The sequence below is a fragment of the Schistocerca serialis genome, chromosome 1 (genome assembly GCF_023864345.2).
Source record: "Schistocerca serialis cubense isolate TAMUIC-IGC-003099 chromosome 1, iqSchSeri2.2, whole genome shotgun sequence".
Classification (NCBI taxonomy): Eukaryota; Metazoa; Arthropoda; class Insecta; order Orthoptera; family Acrididae; genus Schistocerca; species Schistocerca serialis.
In genome coordinates this window covers 353,563,622-353,588,131 of record NC_064638.1, presented here as the reverse complement: position 1 = coordinate 353,588,131, position 24,510 = coordinate 353,563,622, and the positions used below count along the sequence as shown (strand labels likewise).

Here is a 24,510-nt window from a genome sequence, read left to right as displayed (position 1 = left end):
CAGTCAAGGAATAAACAAGAAAAATATGTTTGTTAACATCGAATAACAATCTAAGTGTTGATAAGTATTTTCTGAAAGTGTTTGTCTCGGGTACAGCTTCATCTGGAAGTGGAATGTGGATGATAGAAGAGTACGGATAAGACGAGGGTAAAAGCTTTTGAAATGTGGTGTTGCAAGCAAAATGATGAAGATTAAATGTGTCGATCGAATAACCAGTGATGAGTTGTTGAGTGTAATCAGGGAGAAAAAAGCTTTATGGACGTTTCTCCAGAAGGAGGTAAACACTGATAAGACCCATCATAAGGCATCAAGGACTAATTATGTTGGTACGGCAGGAGATGTGTGCGCAAGCGGGCGGAATGGGAGGGGGAAGGTGGGGGGAAAAGCGTATAAATTTTATAGGGACAGTATGGTTGGACTACAGTAACAAAATTCGAATGGATATAGGCTGGAGGAGTCAGCACAGATGAAGAGACTTCCACAAGTAGCGTCGCGTGGACAGCTGCATCGAGGTAGTCTTCGGACTGAAGACCACAACAGTAACAATGCAGAGGAACGGGAGAGATCTTACAAAAAATTTCGCTGCCCTGATTTCAAAAGCCAACCACGACCAATATGGAATGTGTTTTCCTTAAGTTTGGAGCAAAAGGGTGATATCACCGAGTTTTGCTGCCCGTATTGGCTGCGGTAAAATGTTCAATTTACGAATACTATAAAACAATTTTCTCGATCGAACGTGTACGTTTGCGATTCAACTTGTAACACCAGGTGCGGACAAACCTTGTAATCTCGCCTTTTTTGTTTCTAGTGTAACACCCCAACAAGTGGTTCGGTTCGTGCTAAGAAGAAGGGGAAAAAACGAACGTTTCCGGCTGGTTCTGAGCGAGCCCAGGTCCCTGGTTGCGTTTGCGTGCGGCGAACTTACTCACCAGCTGCCTTGCTCACATGGGGAGAGTTCCACAAATTTATGAGGCATTAGCATGAGGGCTAAGCACGAGAACGTGACTGCAGGAGCAGGCACGAGCACATTTTATGGAGAGCTTAGAAGGCCCCTTACCGCCGCTGTACTAGGCCAACGAATTTATCGTCCTTATTTTCCATCGATGATACGTATTAATAGCGACAATACGGAAGAAAATTCGTTGTTTCTTGTTTGTTTCCAACGAACTGCGAGATACCAACAGGCAGAAATTCAGCTGTGATTTTCTTTTCCGTGTTAAGTGACATCACCATTGAATCAAAATTATGCACCGAAGAAAGCAGAGAAGAAGGGAAAAGCATACATGCTGAACTTACAAGGGGAGGCCGCCAATTGTGAAATTCAGATTCGATTCATACTGCGCATAATAAAAGCTCATGGCCAGAGGTGTAATGTGGCAAAGCACCAAGATGCCCTTCTCAGCCGTTGTCGAGAAAATCGACAGTTAAAAGAAACCGTTGCGGTGAAATACTCTCTACGATTTATAATTTTCTACAGCGTCGTGGTGCAGCGGTAAGCGCTTGCGTTCGTAATCCGAAGGTCGCCGGATCGAATCTCGCGCCATGCAACCTTTTTTTTAGTATTTGTTTTTTGTAATTCAAATATATAAATATATGTAATTCCCGGCAATCAGTTGCAACAATTATACATATAATAAGTTGTTGAAAGTCGTTTGTCGTGGAAAAACTGGCGACTTCGAACATCATTATGTTTTCCGCGAACAAAGTAGTATTTCACAAATGTTATTAATTGTCTTCATAATGTTAACCACGTATAGTTAACGGAAGACGTAGAAACGATATTCCGAAACGAATACGTATAGGGTAAGTCAAACGTTCGAATTAGAATAGAGACCCCACGAACACAAATTTGCTGTGGCAGGTATGAAATATAAACTCCGTTACTCGCTCGTTACACTTGAAGGACAGATGTTGAATGGGCCAAAACGAGCCGCCGCATAACAGCGTAGTTGCCTGCCAACTTTGAAAGAAGGTAGATGCGGTCCCTAGCGCAACTTATAACATCGTCGAAAATCAGTGCGGACGGGAGAGCTTTGGTAAACCCTGTTAAACAAACGGAAAAATGAAGACGGTACAATTGGAGAGCGATCCACCTTCACCAACATGCATAAGCAATTCATTAATAGATTACAAAAAACTAATAATAAAAAAAACTGCATGGCGCGAGATTCGATCCGGCGACCTTCGGATTACGAACCCGAGCGCTTACCGCTGCGCCACGACGCTGTAGAAAATTATTGGTCATAGAGAGTATTTCACCACAACGGTTTCTTTTAACTGTCGATTTTCTCGACAACGGCTGAGAAGTGCATCTTGGTGCTTTGCCACATTACACCTCTGGCCATGCGCTTTAATTAAGCGCAGTATGAATCGAATCTGCATTTCACAATTGGCGGCCTCCCCTTGTTAGTCAGGTGATAGGCTTAAATAAATGAGCCAAAGCAATTATAAGTGAGAAGGTGATCTTCGGATCTGGAGAATTGCGAAATAATCCCCAGATGTTGTGAAATGCTACCCTAATGCCAAGATTGTTTCTTGCCATCTTATTCACGATATCCGTCTTGGTTCGTTATTAGATTCAGAGGAGATGCCTGACGCAAAACAGGCGAGAAGTATGGTCAAATTTTGTGTGCTTATCAAGTATGTTCAGTTAGTAGCGAACATCTTCAAAGTACGTATTACCTGACTAGACAAACGTTTCAATTCACAATGTAGGAATCATCTGACTAGACAAACCTGTCAGTTCACTACACTCACTCACAATACTTATGTACCTCGTTTCTTTCACTATCACAAAATTAATCACTATTCTCACAAAATTACTTTCCGGAATTAAAAAAAAAAAAACGTACAGTGACAGACCAGCTGAGTGAGGTGAGTGTTCAGGAACTGATCTGTTTTTATTGCACAAAGATTGCTGCACTGATAAAATGTTGTGTGTGGCCACATTGTCCTGATCCTTTTTAAATCCATTTCATTCCCTATGTGCGACGATCTGCAGCCACTTTCCTGTAAACAGCAAGTGCCGTCAGTGAATGGAACGAATTTGTTTCCAAACAAGACACACAGCACATGCCGTCGACATTTTCGCAGTTGTGCAAATGTCTTCCGTGCAGTATAGTTCTTTATATCAGGCAACATTACGCGTCTCTGTCCACTGTAATGAACAGCAGAACTTTGATGCGTCTCCATGCGGCAAATGCTTGAGGCTGAAAGCGATAACCGATGGTGTCTTCGAAGCTTACTATCTAACAGCAACCGCTGATGTCCGAATAAGAAGAATGGGACTGAGAGGCAGCATTCGGGAGTTGTATGATGTAGGAATTGCTACTCCTCAGTAAACTTCAAAAGACCGAAAAGAGGGGTATGCCAACTGCTGAGAAACGCAGTGGCCAAGTTCTATCTGCTCTGACATAGGAACATAAAATGCCTTCGTTCCTCAGACGTTTACCGTCCTGCCTTGGTGACAACTGAAGAAGGGGGACTGTATCAGGACGCCTCTTTGAATACGGAGGAGCCAATCAAATCTTCAGTGAACTTGAGAAATGCAGAGGCAGATGTAGATGGATTTCAAGAATGCCGGCCAGTGTGGCCGAGCGGTTCTAGGCGCTTCAGTCTGGAACCGCGCGAACGCTATGGTCGCAGGTTCGAATCCTGCCTAGGGCATGGATGTGTGTGATGTCCTTAGGTTAGTTAGGTTTAAGTAGTTCTAAGTCTAGGGGACTGATGACCTCAGATGTTAAGTCCCATAGTGCCCAGACCCATTTGAACCATTTTCTAGAATTTTTTATGATTACTCAACGAACTGAAGTACTTTTGAAATTAATTCGTTGACTGCGAATTCCCTGGCATCAACTGTATTATGCACAGATCTAGTCAGCAAATTAATTACGAAAGTACAGCTGTGGATCGTTAACAGTGTCTGTTCTTTGAAATATGAGTGTAAGAACTAAAGTAGTTCACCAATAAAGCCCAGGAGACCACAGGACCCAGTTCTACACGCTGCTTAAATCATCTGCCTTAACATCTATATTAAAGTTATGCAGCGTTGAGCGATTAATTACGAAAGTACAGCTGTGGATCGTTAACAGTGTCTGTTCTTTGAAATATGAGTGTAAGAACTAAAGTAGTTCACCAATAAGGCCCAGGAGACCACAGGACGCAGTTCTACACGCTGCTTAAATCATCTGCCTGAACATCCATATTAAAGTTATGCAGCGTTGAGAATCAAAAAATTCACAAGTCCGACAGTTACGGGTTCGGCGAGAGGCGATTTTTTAGGTTCAGTAATATTTGCCACCTAGTAAGGTTCAAATGAGGTTCAAGTTTAAGCTAGTGAAAAGAGTCATTATGCTCTTCGATGTGTGGAAGCCATTAACATACATAAGCATTACCATTTCCTCTATAGCGAAGAAGAAGCACTAGATATTAACAATATAAGGATTTCATCGCAGGCAAAACAACGGCCACTAAAGTTAAGTGCAGCGCGGCGACAGACAGCCTCAAATCCAAGCAATCAAACTGGAGGAAAGTCAGCAGAAGACGTAAAACTGGACAAATACGTTGTGGCGAGAACATGTAAATAATAACTGAAATGTAGAGGAGTTGAACAATCAGTGCTACAAAATTTACTATCAAAAACAGTCTTCATTGTCCGGTTTCGACCACTAATGTGGTCATCTTCAGACCAATGAGTAAGAACGACCTTCTGGTGGTAAATTGCTCATCTGAAGATGACCACAGTAGTGGTCGAAACCGGTCACCGTAATAAACAAATTGTGATCAAGACTGTTTCTGATAGTAAATATTTGTAACACATTGATCACTGTTCATTCCCACAACGTATTCAAAAGTGCTAGAAAACACTTGAAAATGTTAGGTACGCGCGCTGGCGGAAAGGGAATCCGACTCCAGGTGCTGGTATGAATATTTCACTGCGTAAGGGAATGTGCACTGCTTTGAAACCTCCTGCTAGATTAAAAAAGTGTTCTGGACCTGGACTCGAACCAGGACCTTGTCTTTCGCGTGCTATGCTGTTACGTGTGAGCTATCCAGACACGAGCACTGCTGCCACTACCTCTCGCCTACTTTCGTAGCTTCACAGTTAGCACCGTGTGAATTCTGCATCGCTCTGCGTTACTGTGTCATCACTTCTGTTACGTCGAATTTTTCTTTCACAGTTCCTTTTTCGGAAATAAGCATTTCAAGTCAATGGTGGTAAGGTGTGAGTTGAGCGATAACATCTGGTGTGGCCGACGTCCCCGGAAGTGGGTACGCAGTGAAGTGTTTGCGGGACGAGTCGGTCAGTTGCCTTGGTATTCTCGCTGGGCACGCGCTGTCAACCTGGGGTATTAGGGGCCACTTACAAGTTGGAGTGGAAACCTTTCGACAGGGCTGGCTAGCGTCGGTTTAAAATTCCGGGCCGACGCCCGCCATTAGTCTATGTCCCCGGCTTATCAGCGCAGACCCGGCTGGCTGGGCCAGCTTTTTACCGCCACCTACGCACCTGCCGTCTGATCGCGAGGACGCAGCGTGTGTGAGCGATCACCGTGTCCCGCAGTATACGCCCTCGCAGTACATGGGTGGTCCGCGAGTAGCGCCTTCAAACTTGATTATTGTGATTATTGCAGCATCTACTAATACCGTTACTAGGTACTGCTTCTGTTACTACCACTCTCGACAGTCCCTACACTTATAACGCTGAAATGGAGCAATTACTTAAATGATTAACAAGCTTCCAAGTACTTAGTAAATAAAAATATATTTTAATCAGGCTTCAAGTCTAGCCTTCGAATTCTTTTCTTGGAGCATAGAACGCCAAGTCTGTTTTTAAATCAATAACAGTGACGTGATTTCAAAGATGGTATACGTATGTTAATCCGGCCGGAGTGACCGAGGGATTCTAGGCGCTACAGTCTGGAACCGCGCGACCGCTACGGTCGCAGGTTCGAATCCTGCCTCGGGCAAGGATGTGTGTGATGTCCTTAGGTTTGTTAGGTTTAAGTGGTTCCAAGTTCTAGGGGACTGATGACCTCAGCAGTTTAGTCCCATAGTGCTCAGAGCCATTTGAACCATGCGTATGTTAATCGGAAGTATTGATTTTAGCCGACAAGTAACTGCTGTAAATCTTCGCTGTAATAGAACAACTTCGAACAAATTTTTTATCTGGCTGTTTCCGCAAAATCTATTTTGTGATAGTGCACATAATTACTATAACACAGTTAAACATACCTAACAGTGCTGCATACCATTCTATTCTTCCAGTGAATTAACTGCTATTACACTGTAGGACAAAAAAGAAAAAAAAAAAAAAAAAAAAACACTGGATCATTCAGAAGGGGAGCATGAAACGAAATGAAAACTCATGTGTTGAAAGGGTATGTGGCGTTACGTGAGTTATTAAAAAAATCAAGTCAAATTCACAAAGACCTGTATGAGTCTACTTATCGGTGTAACGTTGAAATAGTCCTCTTCTAAATAATATTAATGTGAGTATTAATTGTATATTCTAATATAGGGGTTTCCAGGCTGTGGTAAGCGTCCCACTGGTGGTACGCACGGACATTTCAGGTGATACGCGTGAAAGTAAACACAGCATCTATTTATATAAGTAAAAGTACTGTTATCTGATTTATTTCGGACTGTGCACACGACATAGGAAAGTGAGACTGTACCTTCCCCATCCCTCTCATAATTATTCATCGCTGCCTTGGCCAGAAATGTTTCAACTCTTTTCGACGTTGGTGGCGATACTTTGATCGAGTCGTGTCGGTGATCGTTCGAAAGGTTTCGTGCCACTTTGCAAATACTGCCAATTTTGCGGTCCACCAATGTGTGGCGTTACAGTAATTTTTACGGTTTATTGTTGTTATTGACACTTTGTTGGGCGTTACATTAAATGATAGGAAACGCTTGCGTCTGGAACTGGAATGTGCATATTACAATGAGCTATAGTACTATGTACTTCTATAATATACGACTACTATAATTGTGATGTGAAGTTTATCTTAATTGCGTTACTTATATGTGACAATTCTGTCATACATAGTAGTTGATCGGTATGACGCAAAAACCGTGCGTGATGAAACTTCCTGGGGGGATTAAAACTGTTTGTCGGACAGAGACTCGAACTCGGGAGCTTTGCCTCTCGGGGGCAAGTGCTCTACCAACTAAGCAACCCAAGCACGACTCACGCCCCGTCCTCACAGGTTTACTTCTGCCACTACCTCGTCTTCCTTGCGTATTGTTAGCGCTGAGCAAGATGGCGAAAATTCTTTCGCGCATACCGTTCCTCACCCTCCGGCAGTCACTGCCCAACAGCCTGCTTCCCCCCGCCCCCCCCCCCCCCCCGTCCCGGACAAAATGGCGAGTGGTATGCAGCGACAAAAAGTTTGGGAACCCCTGGTCTAGTAGCCAGTCTAATCCACCTAATGACAGCTACTACAAATCTTTCGCTAGGAAATTCTGTATGAATCAAAAAATAACAGTCAGCAGTCGTTTTAGTTAACCAAGTTAACTGTAATTAAAGTAAGCTGGAAGTTTTTGCTTATTGGTGATTAGCAACTCCGTGCTATGCTCTCTGTACTGTATAGCCCATGCCCTTGCATGTTACACCGTAATTACTTAGGGTGGTATGTCAGATCGTCTCCGAAGTTAGATTTTGCAACGAGTCACCACGGACCGCCAATAATTACCAAATAACGTAAAAGAGAAATCCCGGTGATGAACTTGAAACTCGGAAAACCGAAAGTACTTTAAATTGTCTCACTCTGTAAGACGTAAACAGTTTATTTTTAAACCTCCTGGCAGATTAAATCTGTGTGCCGGACCAAGACTCGGACTTGTTACCTCTGGCTTTCGCGGGCAAGTGCTCTATAACCTGAGCTAGCCAAGTGTGACTCAGGACCCGTCCTCACAGCTTCAGTTCTACCAGTATCTCGACTCCTACCCTCCAAACTTCACAGTAGCTCTTCATATCAGCGCACACTCCAGTACAGAGTGAAATTCTCATCCTGGAAACATACCCCAGGCTGTGGCTAAGCCATGTCTCCGCAATATCCTTTCTTCCAGGAGTGCTAGTTCCACTAGGTTCGGCCGGCCGCGGTGGTCTCGCGGTTAAGGCGCTCAGTCCGGAACCGCGCGACTGCTACGGTCGCAGGTTTGAATCCTGCCTCGGGCATGGATGTGTGTGATGTCCTTAGGTTAGTTAGGTTTAAGTAGTTCTGAGTTCTAGGGGACTGATGACCGCAGAAGATAAGTCCCATAGTGCTCAGAGCCATTTGAACCATTTGAATCTACTAGGTTCGCAGAATAGCTTCTGTGAAGTTTGGAAGGTAGGAGTCGAGGTACTGGCAGAACTGATGCTGTGATGGCGGGTCGTGAGTCGTGCTTGGGTAGCTCAGATGGTAGAGCACTTGCTCGCGAAAGGCAAAGGTCCCGAGTTCGAGTCTCGGTCCGATGGTTGGTTGGGTGGTTGGTTGGTTTGGGGAAGGAGACCAGACAGCGTGGTCATCGGTCTCATCGGATTAGGGAAGGATTGGGAAGGAAGTCGGCCGTGCCCTTTCAGAGGAACCATCCCGGCATTTGCCTGGAGTGATTTAGGGAAATCACGGAAAACCTAAATCATAATGGCCGGACGCGGGATTGAACCGTCGTCCTCCCGAATGCGAGTCCAGTGTCTAACCACTGCGCCACCCCGCTCGGTCTCTCGGTCCGACACACAGTTTTAATCTGCCAGGAGGTTTCATATCAGCGCACACTCCGCTGCAGAGTGAAAATCTCATCCAGTTAATTATTCTTTGTGCTCTCCAGAATAAATGATAAAAATCCTTCGTTTTACGTAGGACATCGAACAACGAACAATAGCAGAGAGTAAAAACCTCCGATCGGTTAGCGCACAAAATTGCTGCTGCACTGATTATATCATCTCTGGCGCATGAATTTTCCGTAACTTACGAATTTCAAAATATGCTGTAACGTTGCGCCCTCTCAGGCCTGGATGGATGTACTGATGCGGTTGGGAAGACTATTATAAAGCCGGTGTATTCTCTCCTGAAGTAAATGACCCACAGTTGTTGTAACTGGTCCTTTATATTCTGGATGATAAAAGCACTGGGACGGAGTTGACGTCGGAACTGCTCCCACATATATTCCGACTCGCAGATAACTAAGGATGTTGCTGACCACGGTAGTAAGGCAACATCACCTGTTGAAAAATAGCACCACGGTATTGTCTCACGAGAGGTAGCAAATGAGGATGCAGGATGTTCGTGGCGTACCGTTGCATTCTCAGAATTCCCTCAATCACAGCCAGTCGTGGCGTGAAATTATACTCGACGGTTCTCAATTACGCAAAAAAGCTGTACTGGACACTATCTGTCGTTTTATACACTAGTTCAGCTTCAAACATTTCCCTATATCGCGTTGTTCAACTCTTCCATGTTCGCGGACTTTTTTCCTTTCGGTCGGAATCTAGCATGCGGCGAAGGCGCCGTCATTAGCAGCTGTGGTCGAATCACATACACGCAGCCGAGCCCCCGGAGAAAAACAGGCGTTGCCAGCCGTCGCTGTAAGACTCTATCTGCGGTCGACAAACAGCTCCACCTAACAACGGACGCAAATCGCGACTCGGCGGTGGCGCCGATCGGTCCGGCCGCACATCCTGGTGAGCGCGGCCTGGACTGGGCGTGTTCTCGGCCGTGTAACCGCACACCGCCGGCAAAAAGGGAATACCTGCGGTCGCGACAGGGCGGCAGCGGCTGCGGCTGGGGAGGCGTCGAACCTGCCCACGCCGCTCGCCATAGGTCCAGCCTCGAGGACAGCGGGTGATCGCTCTGTACCTCACAGACCTGCTGCCACGTTTGGATTTACACAATAACAGCATTGCTTTACTAAGCTCAAATTAAGAGGGAAGGTATAAGCGACCCTCACTACTAACTTGTTTATTTCATCGCTCATCACCCTCTCTACACATGCAAAGCTATCTTGATCTGACCCGCCCTCTCTTACGCCAATGTCACATCGACATCCATTCTACACTGCGTCTATCAATCATTCCAAACCCCCGAACGCCATCCACTTTGTCTAACTTACAACATCCGCCTATCTACGTTTAACCAAATTCTCTACCAAGTCGTTAAATTCCCCTTCCTCCGCATCCACAATTAAAACCACCGTATATCCTAAAAATACCACACACTTGAATCCAACGTTCTCATTGTCTCCCTGTCCGCCCCCGGTAGCTGCGTGGTCAGCGCGACACAATACCAATCCCAAGGGCCCGGCTTCGATTCCTGGCGGGGACGGAGATTTTCTCCGCTCAGGGGCTGGGTGTTGTGTTGTCTTAACCATCGTCATTTCACCCCCATCGACGCGCAAGTCGCCGAAGTGGCGTCAAATCGAAAGACTTGCACCCGGCGAACGACCTGCGCGACGAGATGCCCTAGTCACACGACATTTACATTTTATTGTCCTCCCCGATAGCTGAATGGTCTGTGACGGACTGCCGTCATAAGGAGCCAGGGTTCGATTCCCGGCTGGGTCGGGGATTTTCTCCGCTCAGGGACTGGGTGTTGTCTTCATCATCATCATCATTTCATCCCCATCCGGAGCGCAGGTGGCGTCAAATGTAATAAGACCTGCACCACGGCGGCCGGACCTGCCCCATAATGGGTCTCCCGGTCACTGATGCCAAACGCTCATTTCCATACATTTTATTGTCTCCCTGTTAGTTACCAAATCCCAGCATGCTATCGTGCCACGGTAAACATATCCCACCCAGCCCTTCAGCTTCATATCCCCTCTAAGGCAATTCTGCCCAAACTTTTATTCTACTTGACATCAGGGTTTCCACCTTATATCTCACACAGTCCTTTTCTTTTTTCTCTATTGCAACGAACTGACCTTCATCGCTGATATCCGTATCCAAAATCCCATTCTCCTGCCACACACTCTGCTACGCTACACACATCCCCATACATCAACTCCTTTACCACTCCATTCTTCATAGCGCATCTTTACTCGCCTAATCCACTCCCAACTTTTTCTTCCCTATTCCAGATTCCTACAATTTGCCGTAGCAAAGAGAGTGGTAACTTTCAATAATTCAGAAACTAACACGTTCATGTTTTAACATTTTAATATTTTGAAACTGTTTATTTTTGTAAGCGCTCCCCACTGAAGAGGACTGCTAGCTCATCTCGCCCTGAATGGCGAAGGAATAACGTCACAACATAAAAAATTATGTGCTTTTATCTGATTAAATAATGCAGGGGCAGCCGTAAGTTCTTGTTATTGGCGACAACAATGAAGAACAGCTATATCCTACGCTTTGCAAAAGGATAAGATGTGCCTTTAATTATATCGACTAGCATGTTAGTACTTTTGATTCGATAGTGTGCAATAAGTGTAGTGTAGATATGCAAGAGACGAGTAAATTAGGGATAACGAAAATCGTGTGTAGCTTTCGCTCACATGAACGCAAAAACTCGTACGAAGCTGCGCTGCGGATTACGTGACTACGCTCCGATGTATGCGCCTTTCCACACAAAAGAGAAAGTCACGCAATGAATTACATGTTTACAGTTCTCTTCCGTTTTTGAAAGACCAGTGGCCGTTTTACACTGTGAGCCATTAAGGTTGCAACAGCATGAATGTGACAAGCATTAAAGGTGAGTTTGCGAACGGATAGTGGTCCGTCAATGAGAACTCTAGGCACTGAAGTGAAACCATATCGTGTTTTCAGTAGGATCACAGTTCCACATACAACACATTATGACGGATGAATTCTGTTTGGAAGCTCCGAAGACAGCAAACGTTCCCAGACGGCTTTCTACGTTATACGAGCCTCGTACCCTGCGTGATGGTACGGCGTGCCAGTGGGTATATAATACACAACACTATCATCTGCTTGGTAATTTGGACAGCAGACATAGTTCTGAAAGATTAAGGCGGTGGCTCTGCTATATCTTAGAGGTCTCCAAGACGTTACATTTCAACACAAAAACGCAAAACCACAAGTTGCCAGAGCTGTCCTGAGCTACCTCGATGCAGAGGGGGTTTGACAGTTGCCATCGCAGGCACATTCCCCAGATCTCTCACCCACTCAAAACAATTGGTCATGAGCTGACGAGAGACTCGCATGCCTACACTCACCAGCCATCGCGATCGATGACTTCTGGAACAGAGTTGGAAAAGCATGCAATGTCGTACCAGCATCTGCCATCCAAGCTGTCAGTGCGACTCGATACCAAACCGGGTTACAGGGAATGTTGCGACGAAAGAGGGCAGTTCTGTGTACTAAATCTCGCACCCTGTGTACCCCAAACCTCGCACCCTGTTTACCCCAAACCAATCGCAAATTTAATCATGTACTTTCCTACCATACTGTAGAAGCACAATACGTAATATTTCTTTTCTTGGTACCCTTCCAAGCGTGAGTTTTACGGCCAACAGTGTATTATTAGTAGACAAGAACACGGGTGATGGTCATGTAGACGGAATATGGCGAAGTTTACTTTCTTCGGAATTCCGGTGGACAAAGCAGTAGAGGGTGGGTGCGTTTTCCAAACACTGGAAGAACAATAGCGGTCGATAGTATCGCCGGACCGGAGCGGCCAGCCAGCAGCCGCTGATGCCTGCCTCACGGATAATTACCGGCAGCGCCGGCGGAGAGAAAGAGCGAGAGGAAGGAGCGGGCGCTGCCCGGACCAGTCCAGATTGCATCGGACATCCCGGCCGCCGACGCGTCACGAGCTCGCCGCGGGTCGACTTGCCGAGGTCGATAATTCCAGAGCCCGCCACCGCTCTACCCCACCGCCGGTTTTTGTGCTCGGCGACAAGCCTCACTTCATTACTGTGAGATCTGTGCGCTGTACCTATTGATAGTAGCGGAACACTGGTAATCGACAACGTAGTTCGATAACAGCCCAGAGTCGACTCGAATGTGGGTTCACAGAATACATGGAGACAACACAAAGTCCGTAGCTAGAAGGTAAACTGGTGGTCTGGGAAGTTTTCACTAGCATCCGAGCAACCGAATTACAAGTCGAGGAGATATCCTAATTTTTCTGCGGCTTCTTAATAAGGACAAGGACTAAAAACAAACTTATTGCTTTTAATTTGCTGGCGCACGTAACCACTACACGTTAACTGGGGTTGACAGCTTTGCCTTTGGGGTGAGGAGGGGGAGGAAGTGGGGAGCAATATTTTTCTGCCAGCGCTGACCTGATTTATAATATAACATGCTATGAAGTAAGAGTAGTGCGAAACGTGTCGTTTCAACAAGAGTTTGTACGAACTCATCACTAAACAAAACATATACAAATGAGGCACATCATTCACCTATAACCGAGCTAAGTGGAGTAGCAGTTGATATACACTGAACCCGTATTCCGGAGGTCTGAGATTCAATTCCACCGTCCGTCCAACGACACTTAATTATTCCTTGATTTCCCTAAACCAAGTGAGACGAATGCCGGAATGGCTACTCTTTCCAGTCCTTCCCCACTCCGTCTCACGGCTACGTCGTCGATCGGATGTGCAGACCATAACATTCCTTTAATTTTTCGAAAGACGGGGCAGTGTGTTAAGGACAGCTCCACCCACCTTCGTATAAACGATCGAGGTTTTTATCTGTGAACCGGCATTGGAAAGAGATACAAGACTATCAGACATTCTAGTATGTGTGAGTTCCACAATTATAGTTTTTAGGTTACGGTATTTTATAATAACAAACCCTCTCCGTTCAGTGTATGTTGCGCCATCAGCGTTCAGGGTCGCATAAGTTTTTGTGTCAAGGTAAAAGAACTACGTCTTTGCTTCTGAAATACGTAAAATAAAGCTGTCCTGAACGGGAGTTTTGGATTTTTAGTCTTGAGCTTGCCCATTTAGTTAGCTAATCAATCTTTTGCCCATTTAGTTAGCTAATCAATCTTATTAAAAATAAAACTAAAAATAAAATCTATTTATCTCTGAGGCAGTTCTGCTATGGATATTCTTTTGCAGGAGAATGATGGCCAAAGTAGAAATAATATAAAATGCAGAATTTTAATAGCAAATAAAATGTCGAATATATTTATATCGAGTATAAATTTAAGTGTTAAGGGCTTTCTTAACGTTTGTTTTTGTGTGTATCCTTACACGGAAGGGAAATATAGGTGAAAAACTCTACAGGCAAGAAGAAATTAGAAGCCCTTGAGATGTATTACACAAGGACGTTAAGAGATTAGATGGCTTGATTGAATAGCAGAAGGGGAAGCACTGAGACGCACTGGAAAAAAAATTATGGCTAATTAGACTAAAAGAAAGGAATTGTTATTTTACTGTTAGCAGTCATAGTTGTGAAGTTAATGATGATCTTTAATGCTGGTCATCAGAGTTTGTTTAAAGTTTTCTGAACTGACCATCTGTTTCAAAGTGTTTAAAGTTGCGAAGAGACTAACAATAACGCTGTTTTTAAGGTATGCTTGTAAAGTGGCTTGGCACCTTACCACTCCCCTCTCCATTTGCCATTCGATCCACCCCTCTAACCTTCAGCGTTCTGTAGCACCACATTTCAAAAGCTTCTGTTCTTTTCTTGTCTGACCCGCTTATCGTCTAAGATTCGCTTCCGAACAAGGTTACGCTCCATACAAATACCTCCAGCAAAGACTTCCAAACACTTCAATGTATATTCGCTGTTAACAGATTTCCTTTTCCAGAAACACTTTTCTTGCCACTGGTAGTTTGCATTTTGTAGCTGTCTGCCTCGGCCAACGTCAGCTATTTTACTGCCCAAACATCGAAACACGTCAACTAGTTTTACTGCATCAAAACTGGACAGACCTGTCACAGTACAGTATCCCGTTTTCTTATTGGAAAGGACCGTTCAGCGTGTGTGTGACGATCTGTTAATTGTAATTATGTTTATTGGCCGACAGTAGTCGATCAATGTTTGTATACCCACTGTAAATATACTAGATGCTCTGTGCACGTGCGTTACTCCATGAATGTTGACTAGGATTGTGTACATGTGTGGAATGTGGTCCACACTGAATTGTGAAGAAAAAGAGCAATAAAATACAAAGTGATCATCACGAGGTCGCTGACGAGACTCCAATTCAATTACACCGTCCACTTAGTTTATTAATCACGAAGTCAGTTTTCAGGTGGTACGGATTCTATATGAAGTTGGATGCTGCGAACGAACCACAGCACGGTGGACGCCACTTTACACCTATGCTACGATAGCTGTTCAGCTTTACTATTTGGGTACGCGTCGCTCATTGAGGAGTCTCTCCTACCACAAATCAGTCTTCGCTTACTGGGTCTGCTGACGCACCTGGAAATTCTGCTGAGCGTTATAGACTGGACTAGAAACTAAATCCAATATTCATGATACCAGGCAACAAAGTAAGTAACAATTCAACAGGAAGCTACCAATGATTCATATTTGTAGAAAATAGACATTTTTCTGTCTGTCGATTGCTGTTTTTATTTTTTTAAACTGACTGGTTTCGGACAGTGTCTCCCCCTCATTATATCATTTCTTGTAGTTACAGGGGAACCACTCATAACGCAACTATCAGTTTATAACAACCTGTGAGAGCGAAGCTGGAAGTTCGTTAGCGCCGATTACTCTGCAGCTACGAAATATGAAGATGAACGACACATCCCGAAACCGGTCTATCTGAAATTACAAAAAACAGTGATCGACAGACGGATAATAGATCTATTTCCTGCTCTTAGTGTGATTTCCTAACCTAATTCCTCACTGTCACCTGATTTACTTACAAGGGGAGGCCGCCAATTGTGAAATTCAGATTCGATTCATACTGCGCATAATAAAAGCTCATGGCCAGAGATGTAATGTGGCAAAGCACCAAGATGCACTTCTCAGCCGTTGTCGAGAAAATCGACAGTTAAAAGTAACCGTTGCGGTGAAATACTCTCTACGATTGATAATCTTCTACAGCGTGGTGGCGCAGCGGTAAGCACTCGGGTTCGTAATCCGAAGGTCGCCGGATCGAATCTCGCCCCATGCAATTATTTTTTTATTATTAGTTTTTTGTAATTCAAACATTAATGTATTGCTTATGCATGTTGGTGAAGGCGGATCGCTCTCCAATTGCACCGCCTCCATTTTTCCGTTTGTTTAACAGGGTGTACCAAAGCTCTCACGTCCGCACTGATTTTCGACGATGTTATAAGTTGCGCTAGGGACCGCATCTACCTTCTTTCGAAGTTAGCAGGCAACTACGCTGTTATGCGGCGGCTCGTTTCGGCCCATTCAACATCTGTCCTTCAAGTGTAACGAGCAAGTAACGGAGTTTATATTTCATACCTGCCACAGCAAATTTGTGTTCGTGGGGTCTCTATTCTAATTCGAACGTTTGACTTACGCTATACGTATTCGTTTGGGAATATCGTTTCTACGTCTTCGCTAACTATACGTGGTTAACATTATGAAGACAATTAATAACATTTGTGAAATACAACTTTGTTTGCGAAAAACATAATGATGTTCGAAGTAGCCAATTTTTCCACGACAAACGACTTTCAACAACTTATTATATGCATAATTGTTGCAACTGATTCCCGGGAATTATATATATAATCAGTGCGGACGCGAGAGCTTTGGTACACCCTGTTAAACAAACGGAGAAATGGAGGCGGTACAATTGGAGAGCGATCCGCCTTCACCAAGATGCATAAGCAATTCATTAATAGTTTATATATATATATATATATATATATATATATATATATATATATATATATATATATATATATGAATAACAAAAACTAATAATAAAAATTGCATGGCGCGAGATTCGATCCGGTGACCTTCGGCTTAACATTTGTGAAATACAACTTTGTTTGCGAAAAACATAATGATGTTCGAAGTAGCCAGTTTTTCCACGACAAACGACTTTCAACAACTTATTATATGCATAATTGTTGCAACTGATTCCCGGGAATTATATATACGAGGGTTATTCCAAAAGTAAGGTCCGATTCGCCGTAACTATTGAAATTTGGCGCCAATGACAAAACACGCATGCGCGCCGACTCCCGGCAAGCCTTGCGCGTCAAACGCCGCCATTCGCTTTGTTACTGTTGCTGAGTGTAGTTCACAGTGTCACTTTACAATGTTTAAGACAATTGATCAGCCCGCCGATTGTGAAGTAAGGGCAGTGATACGGTTTTTGTCTGCAAGAAACAATTCAGCGGCGGAAATCCATCGGCAGATTACTGAAGTGTACGGTCCTAACATAATGAGCGACAGTAAAGTGCGCAAGTGGGTGCGAGCTTTTAATGAAGGACGGGATAATGTGCACGATGAACCACGGTGTGGCCGACCATCAGTGATTTCAGACGATTTGGTCAATGCGGTTGACAAAAAAATTCGTGAAGATCGCCGATTCACTATTACAGACGTAGACATGCATTTTCCGAATGTGAGTAGAACAACTTTGTACAGAATTGTGTCTGAACATTTGAAGTTTCACAAATTGTGTGCCCGTTGGGTTCCCAGGCTGCTTACTGAGCCCCAACGAATGAAAAGAATGGCTTTTGCTCTTGATTTTTTGGAGAGATATCATAAGGAAGGTGACAGTCTTTTAGACAATGATGTCACAGGGGATGAGACATGGGTTTCTCACATCACTCCAGAGTCTAAACGTCAGTCAATGCAATGGCGTCACACGTCATCGCCAGTCAAGGTCAAGGCAAAGCAGACAATCTCAACACGTAAGGTTATGGCGACTGTGTTCTGGGATAGACGTGGAGTATTGTTAGTCGACTTTATGGAGAGAGGAACAACGATTAATAAAGCCGCCTACTGCGCTACCCTGACTAAACTTCGACGTGCAATCCAGAATAAGCGACGTGGTCTTTTGTCGTCTGGAATCTTGTTGTTGAATGACAATGCCAGACCCCACACTGCAAATGAAACGCAAGCTCTGATCAAGAAATTTGGATGGGAACAGATGGACCATCCTCCTTACAGTCCGGACCTGGCGCCAAGTGATTTCCACCTGTTCCGTTACTTAAAGGAGTTTCTCGGCGGCAAGCGCTTCGACACAGATGATGAAGTGAAAGAAGCAGTTAAGGACTGGTTATCGTCACAGGCGGCCGATTTCTATAACATGGGCATTCAAAAGCTTGTTGAACGATGTGACAAATGTTTAAATAAGTATGGAAGTTATGTAGAAAAATAGATAAAGATGTAAGGAATGTAAATAAAACAATTGTTTTGAAAAAACATTTTAGTTTTGATTTTTTTTTTATAACCGGACCTTACTTTTGGAATAACCCTCGTATAATCAGTGCGGACGCGAGAGCTTTGGTACACCCTGTTAAACAAACGGAGAAATGGAGGCGGTACAATTGGAGAGCGATCCGCCTTCACCAAGATGCATAAGCAATTCATTAATAGTTTATATATATATATATATATATATATATGAATAACAAAAACTAATAATAAAAATTGCATGGCGCGAGATTCGATCCGGTGACCTTCGGCTTACGTACCCGAGCGCTTACCGCTGCGCCACGACGCTGTAGAAAGTTACGTATTAATCGTAGAGAGTATTTCACCGCAACGGTTACTTTTAACTGTCGATTTTCTCGACAACGGCTGAGAAGTGCATCTTGGTGCTTTGCCACATTACACCTCTGGCCATGAGCTTTTATTATGCGCAGTATGAATCGAATCTGAATTTCACAATTGGCGGCCTCCCCTTGTTAGACTAGAATTACTTTACATTAGTCGATGCTCAGCTCATAACTGCTTATCGAGTCACTATACAGGGTGTTTGCCAAATAACTCCCTAGTTTCAATGTGTTCTAGAATCTATAAAAAGTGACATACACTATTGTAGTTTATGGTGTCTGATTCATCAGCTCTCCAAGTTTGACTCCCCTGCAATTGGCAGGTCTGCTTGACCTTTTTGACGGCATCAGTGCTGTTTTTTCCCACTGTTCCCTCAGTTCATTCCAGGCATGCGTGCAATGCAGTGCAGCGCACCTCAGCAACATGTCATGTCAGTAAAACAGTTAATCGTCATAACTGCAGAATTTGGGTGGCAAGGCATCCACATGTAGTTAATCAGCGTCAATGTGACTCTCCCAAAATTAATGTCTGGCGTCGTTTGATGTGACTGGTCCTTTCATTTTTGTAGAAAAAACAATAAATCGGGACGTTTTACTGTGACATGTTGTCAGAGTACGTCTTGCCCCACATAGACGATACCGAGGCGGAAAAGGGGCTTGTGTTTTTCCAGTAAGATGGCGCCCCATCTCATTACAGTAACCATATGCATGCAGCTCTTGACACTCGCTTTCCAGGAAGGTGGATAGGCAAGGACTGGCCCAGTACCTTGCCCAACACGAAGCCCAGTCTTAACCCCACTTGACTTTTTCTTTGGGGACCACATAGAAAATGTTGTGTACAGTGAAAAGATCAGAGACATCAATAATTTACGGGAAAGAACTGTCGCGGCGGTTGAGACAGTTACACCTGAAATGTTGGTGAACACGTGGCGAGAAGTGGAATATCGTCTCGACGTGTGCAGGGCAACAAATGGATCCCTCGTTGACGTCTATTAACATTAAATAAAACTTGAAGGCATTATCTTTCGTGACATGTACGCACTGATGTAATTTTTCATTAATTTCCCCATTAAATGTATGCTTAAAACTAGGGAGTTCTTTTTCAAACACCCTACGTCGTTGCCGTCTCAGATGGGATTATGAACATCATTGGCGAATCTGAAAATAAATTCAATTTCCAAATGTCTTCTTGGTGTCGTTTCCTGCCTGCTCAGTGTACAGACTGAATAACAGAGGGGAGAGGGTATATGCCTGTCTCAATCCCTTTTCAAGTACTTCTTCCGTTTCACATTCTCTCACTCATGTAATTGCAGTCTCATTTCTGTACCAGCTTTCTCTCTCTGTACGCCTATTACCACGTTCGTCATTCCAAAGAGGTCATTCCAGTCAACATTGTCAAAAGTTTTCCAATAAACTTACTAAATGGAAAAATTAAAGCTATGTTTGGACACATCAGAGTTACTCTCGGAATAGATCCAGCCGCCTGTTTCTCTTACATCTACATCTACTGATTACTCTGCTATTCACAATAAAGTGCCTGGTAGAAGGTTCACTGGACCACCTTCAAGCTGTCTCTCTACCGTTCCACACTCGAACGGCACGCGGGAAAAACGAGCACTTTAATTTTTCTGTGCGAGCTCTGATTTCTCTTATTTTATCGTGATGATCATTTCTCCCTATGTAGGTGGGTGCCAACAGAATGTTTTCGCAGTCGGAGGAGAGAACTAGTGATTAAAATTTCATGAGAAGATCCCGTCGCAATGAAAAACGCCACCGAGCGAGGTGGCGCAGTGGTTAGCACACTGGACTCGCATTCGGGAGGACGACGGTTCAAACCCGCGTCCGGCCATCCTGATTTAGGTTTTCCGTGATTTCCCTAAATCGCTTCACGCAAATGCCGGGATGGTTCCTTAGAAAGGGCACGGCCAATTTCCTCCCCCATCCCCCTAATCCGAGCTTGTGCTCCGTCTCTTAATGACCTCGTTGTCGACGGGACGTTAAACAGTAATCTCCTCCTCCTCCTCCTCCTCCTCCAGGAAAAACGCCTTTGTTTTAATGATTGCCACTCCAATTCAGGTATCATGTCTGTGACACAATCCCCCTTATTTCCGAGATAACAGAAAACGAGCTGCCCTTCTTTGTACTTTTTCGATGTCATCCGTCAGTCCCGCGTGATGCGGATCCGACACCGCACAGCAATACTCCAGATTAGGGCGGACAAGCGTGATGTGAGCAGTCTCTTTAGTAGACCTGTTGCACCTTCTAAGTGTTCTGCCAATGAATGGCAGTCTTTGGTTTGCTCTACTCACATTATCCATGTGATTGTTCCAATTTAGGTTATATGTAATTGTAATCCCTAAGTATTTAGTTTACAGCTTTCAGATTTGTGTGACTTATCGCGTAATCGAAATTTAGCTGATTTCTTTGAGTACTCATGTGAATAAATTCACACTTTTCCTTTTTCAGGGTCAATTGTCACTTTTCGCACCATACAGATATATTATCTAAATCATTTTGCAACTGGTTTTGATCATCTGATGACTTTACAAGACGGTAAATGGCAGCATCATCTGCAAACAATCTAAGACGGCTACTCAGATTGTCTCCTATGTCGTTAATATAGATCAGGAACAATAGAGGGCCTATAACACTTCCTTGGGGAACGCCGGATATTACTTCTGTTTTACGCAATGACTTTCCATCTATTACTACCAACTGTGACCTTTCTCACAGGAAACCACGAATCCAGTGGCAGAACTGAGGCGATACTCCGTAGGCACGCAGTTTGGTAAGAAGACGCTTGTTAGGAACGGTGTCGAAAGCCTTTTGGAAATCTAAAAATATGGAATCAATTTGACATCCCCTGTCGATAGCACTCATTACTTCATGAGTATAAAGAGCTTGTTGTGTTTCAGAAGAACATTTTCTGAAACCGTGCTATGTGTCAATAAGTCGTTTCCTTCGAGGTACTTCATAATGTTCGAATACAGTATATGTCCCAAGACCCTACTGCAAATCGACGTTAGTGATATAGGCCTGTAATTCAGCGGATTACTCCTACTTCCCTTTATGGGTATTGGTGTGACTTGAGCAATTTTCCGGTCTTTAGGTACGGATCTTTCTATGAGCGAGTGGTTGTATATAATTGTTAAATATGGAGCTATTTTGTCAACATACTCTGAGAGGAACCTGACTGGTATACAATCTGGACTGAAGGCCTTGCCTTTATTAAGTGATTTAAGCTGCTTCGTTACTCCGAGGATATCTACTTCTATGTTTCTCACCTTGGCAGTTGTTCGTGATTGAAATTCAGGAATATTTATTTCGTCTTCTTTGGTGAAGGAGTTTTTAGGAAAACTGTGTTTAATAACTCTGCTTTAGTGGCACTGTCATCAGTGACTTCACCGTTAATGTCGCGCAGCGAAGGTATTGATTGCGCGTCTTGCCACTGGTGTGCTTTATGTATGACCAGAACCTCTTTGGGTTTTCTGCCAGATTTCGGGACAGAATTTCGTTGTGGAAGTTATTAAAAGCATCTCGCACTGAAGTACGCACCGTATTTCGAACTTCTGTAAAACTTTGCCAAACCGACCTTCTGATGTTGTCACTTCACAACCGACCTCAAGATAATAATGAAGGGGAGAAGGCAGGGAAGACTATTACCTGTGCTACGCTAGAGGATGATTGGCGGGAATTTCCCTGACGAATGGCGGGATGTTTCCATCGACGAGACCACTGTGGTCTCTTTCCCCGCCCTTCCGCAGCTGGGCTGTTGCTGCGCCACTAACGACCTCTACGTCGACGGGCCGTTAAAGTGGACTGCGCCGCCGCCCTGAAACTGGTCTGTCTTCACGTCCACGTTCACGCTCGCGCTCGTCCGTCAGCGCGGCCGTTCGGAATGTCCGGAGCCGCGAGCAGCACGGCTGCCGGGTCGGACGCGAGCGCGCCCAGAGTAAACACGCCGGCCGGCGCGTGATTACTCGATAATTGCGAGCTGTCGGGCCAGCCGCCTTTATTTAGGGACCAAGCCGCCGGCACGGCCATTACCATAAGAGGCAGAGGAGGAAGAGGGGGGGGGGGGGGGGGAGACAAGCACTGGTCTGCCTTCTAACGAAATGGGACTTGATGACGTTTAGATCCGCCCCCCTCCTCTCTCTCTCACTCTCTCTCTCCTCGACTACTCACCTTGTCGCTGTCACTGAGACCACCACTCTGTTGCAGCTCACGCTCGTAATGGAAAGTAACACAGCCCCGTCCCCTGGCGCTGCTATCTGACAACTTAAACTTGCTCCGAATAACTCGAGTTCTGGCGGCACCGGATGAAGCGCATCGTCGCTGCAACGCTGGATCAGTTCTACCTTTGGTAAAGACTTTTTAAGTAATGGAACACAATACGTTGACCTGGAAAACGAGAATTCATTTATACTTATATGGATATGATGTCTGTTCTTTCGGACATGACCTGCAGCCGTCTAGAACGAAATTAGAATTATATTAATATCTTCAGCTGCTAACGGGCGTTGATATATATCAACGGGGAAAGGTGAAAATGTATGCCCCGACCGGGACTCGAACCCAGGACCTCCTACTTACATGGCAGACGCTCTATCCAGCTGAGCCACCGAGGGCACAGAGGATAGCGCGACTGCAGGGACTATCTCGCGCACGTCTGCTGCGAGACCCACATTCTCACCTTGTATGTCCACACACTACATTCGTAGTGTCCCACCCCAACACACTCATTACTCGTGGAAGACATTCTTACCAAGTCCCGTAAGAGTTCGGGGAATATGTGTGCATACGCACAGGAGGAGGAGGTCATGGCCGGTGTTGCCAGAACGATATACATATATGGATGCACACATATTCCCCGAACTCCCGAACTCTTACTGGACTTGGTAAGATTTTCTTCCATGAGTAATGAGTGTGTTGGGGTGGGACACTACGAATGTAGTGTGTGGACATACGAGGTGAGAGTGTGGGTCTCGCGGGAGGAGTGTGCGAGATAGTCCCTGCAGTCGAGCTATCTTCTGTGCCCTCGGTGGCTCAGCTGGATAGAGCGTCTGCCATGTAAGTAGGAGATTCCGGGTTAGAGTCCCGGTCGGGGCACACATTTTCACCTCTCCCCGTTGATATATATATCAACGCCCGTTATCAAAAGACAGTATTAATATTATTCTAATTTAGAAGTCATTTAAGTCAAAGGCGTCGTCAGGACTGCGCCAGAAAATTGTGGGAAGACCGCTATTGTTTTTTGTACACATAAACGATTTGACGAATTTTGTCGGCAGCGATCTGAGTCTTTTCGCCGTCGTCGCTGTAGTGGACAGGAAACTATCGTCGATAAGTGACTGCAGAAGGATCAGGATGACTTGGACAGAATTTCTGTTTGGTACAAGAAATAGCAGCTTGCTTTGCACGTGAAAGAACGTAAATTAAAGCAGATGGATAAGAAGAATGATCATGTAATGTTAGAATACCGTATTAGTGGTGTGCTATATGAGACAGCCACGTCGCTTATTCACCGGCGGAAAAAAACCGCAACACCAAGAAGGAGCTGTGCGACATAAACGAACACAAAAGGTGACGGTCTGTGATAACTGTTTTAACTCATCGCTATTGACATAAGCAATCACAGTTGCTAAACAACAGTCCAACGTGGATGATGTAAGGTTATTTACGGTTCCTTTACACCAGAAAGTCTTACAGTTTGATAATCTGGAAATAATTGTATCAACATGAAGAGAAAGCACGAAGACACTGCGGATTCGCGTTATGGCTGGACAGTAGTTCGAAATGTGATGCGATCGCATTCGGCTTCCGATTGAACCTTCCGATAACAATGCACAGCGGAGCAAGCAATTTCCGCGGCGAGAGATGCTTATCCGACGGGAATCAAATAAGTGTGTACAA

The 24,510-nt window shown here is 44.6% G+C and overlaps 1 protein-coding gene and 1 non-coding gene across 2 annotated transcripts in view; both read right to left on the bottom strand.

Moving 5' to 3' along the window:
* The window catches only part of LOC126470088 (tyrosine-protein kinase Dnt-like), a 567,460-nt gene that overhangs the window by 380,469 nt on the left and 162,481 nt on the right, over nucleotides 1-24,510 (bottom strand). The gene's annotated exons all lie outside the window — the stretch shown is intronic.
* On the bottom strand, nucleotides 23,152-23,226 carry Trnat-ugu (transfer RNA threonine (anticodon UGU)). Its single transcript has one exon. It is a non-coding gene; the product is annotated as a tRNA-Thr (tRNA).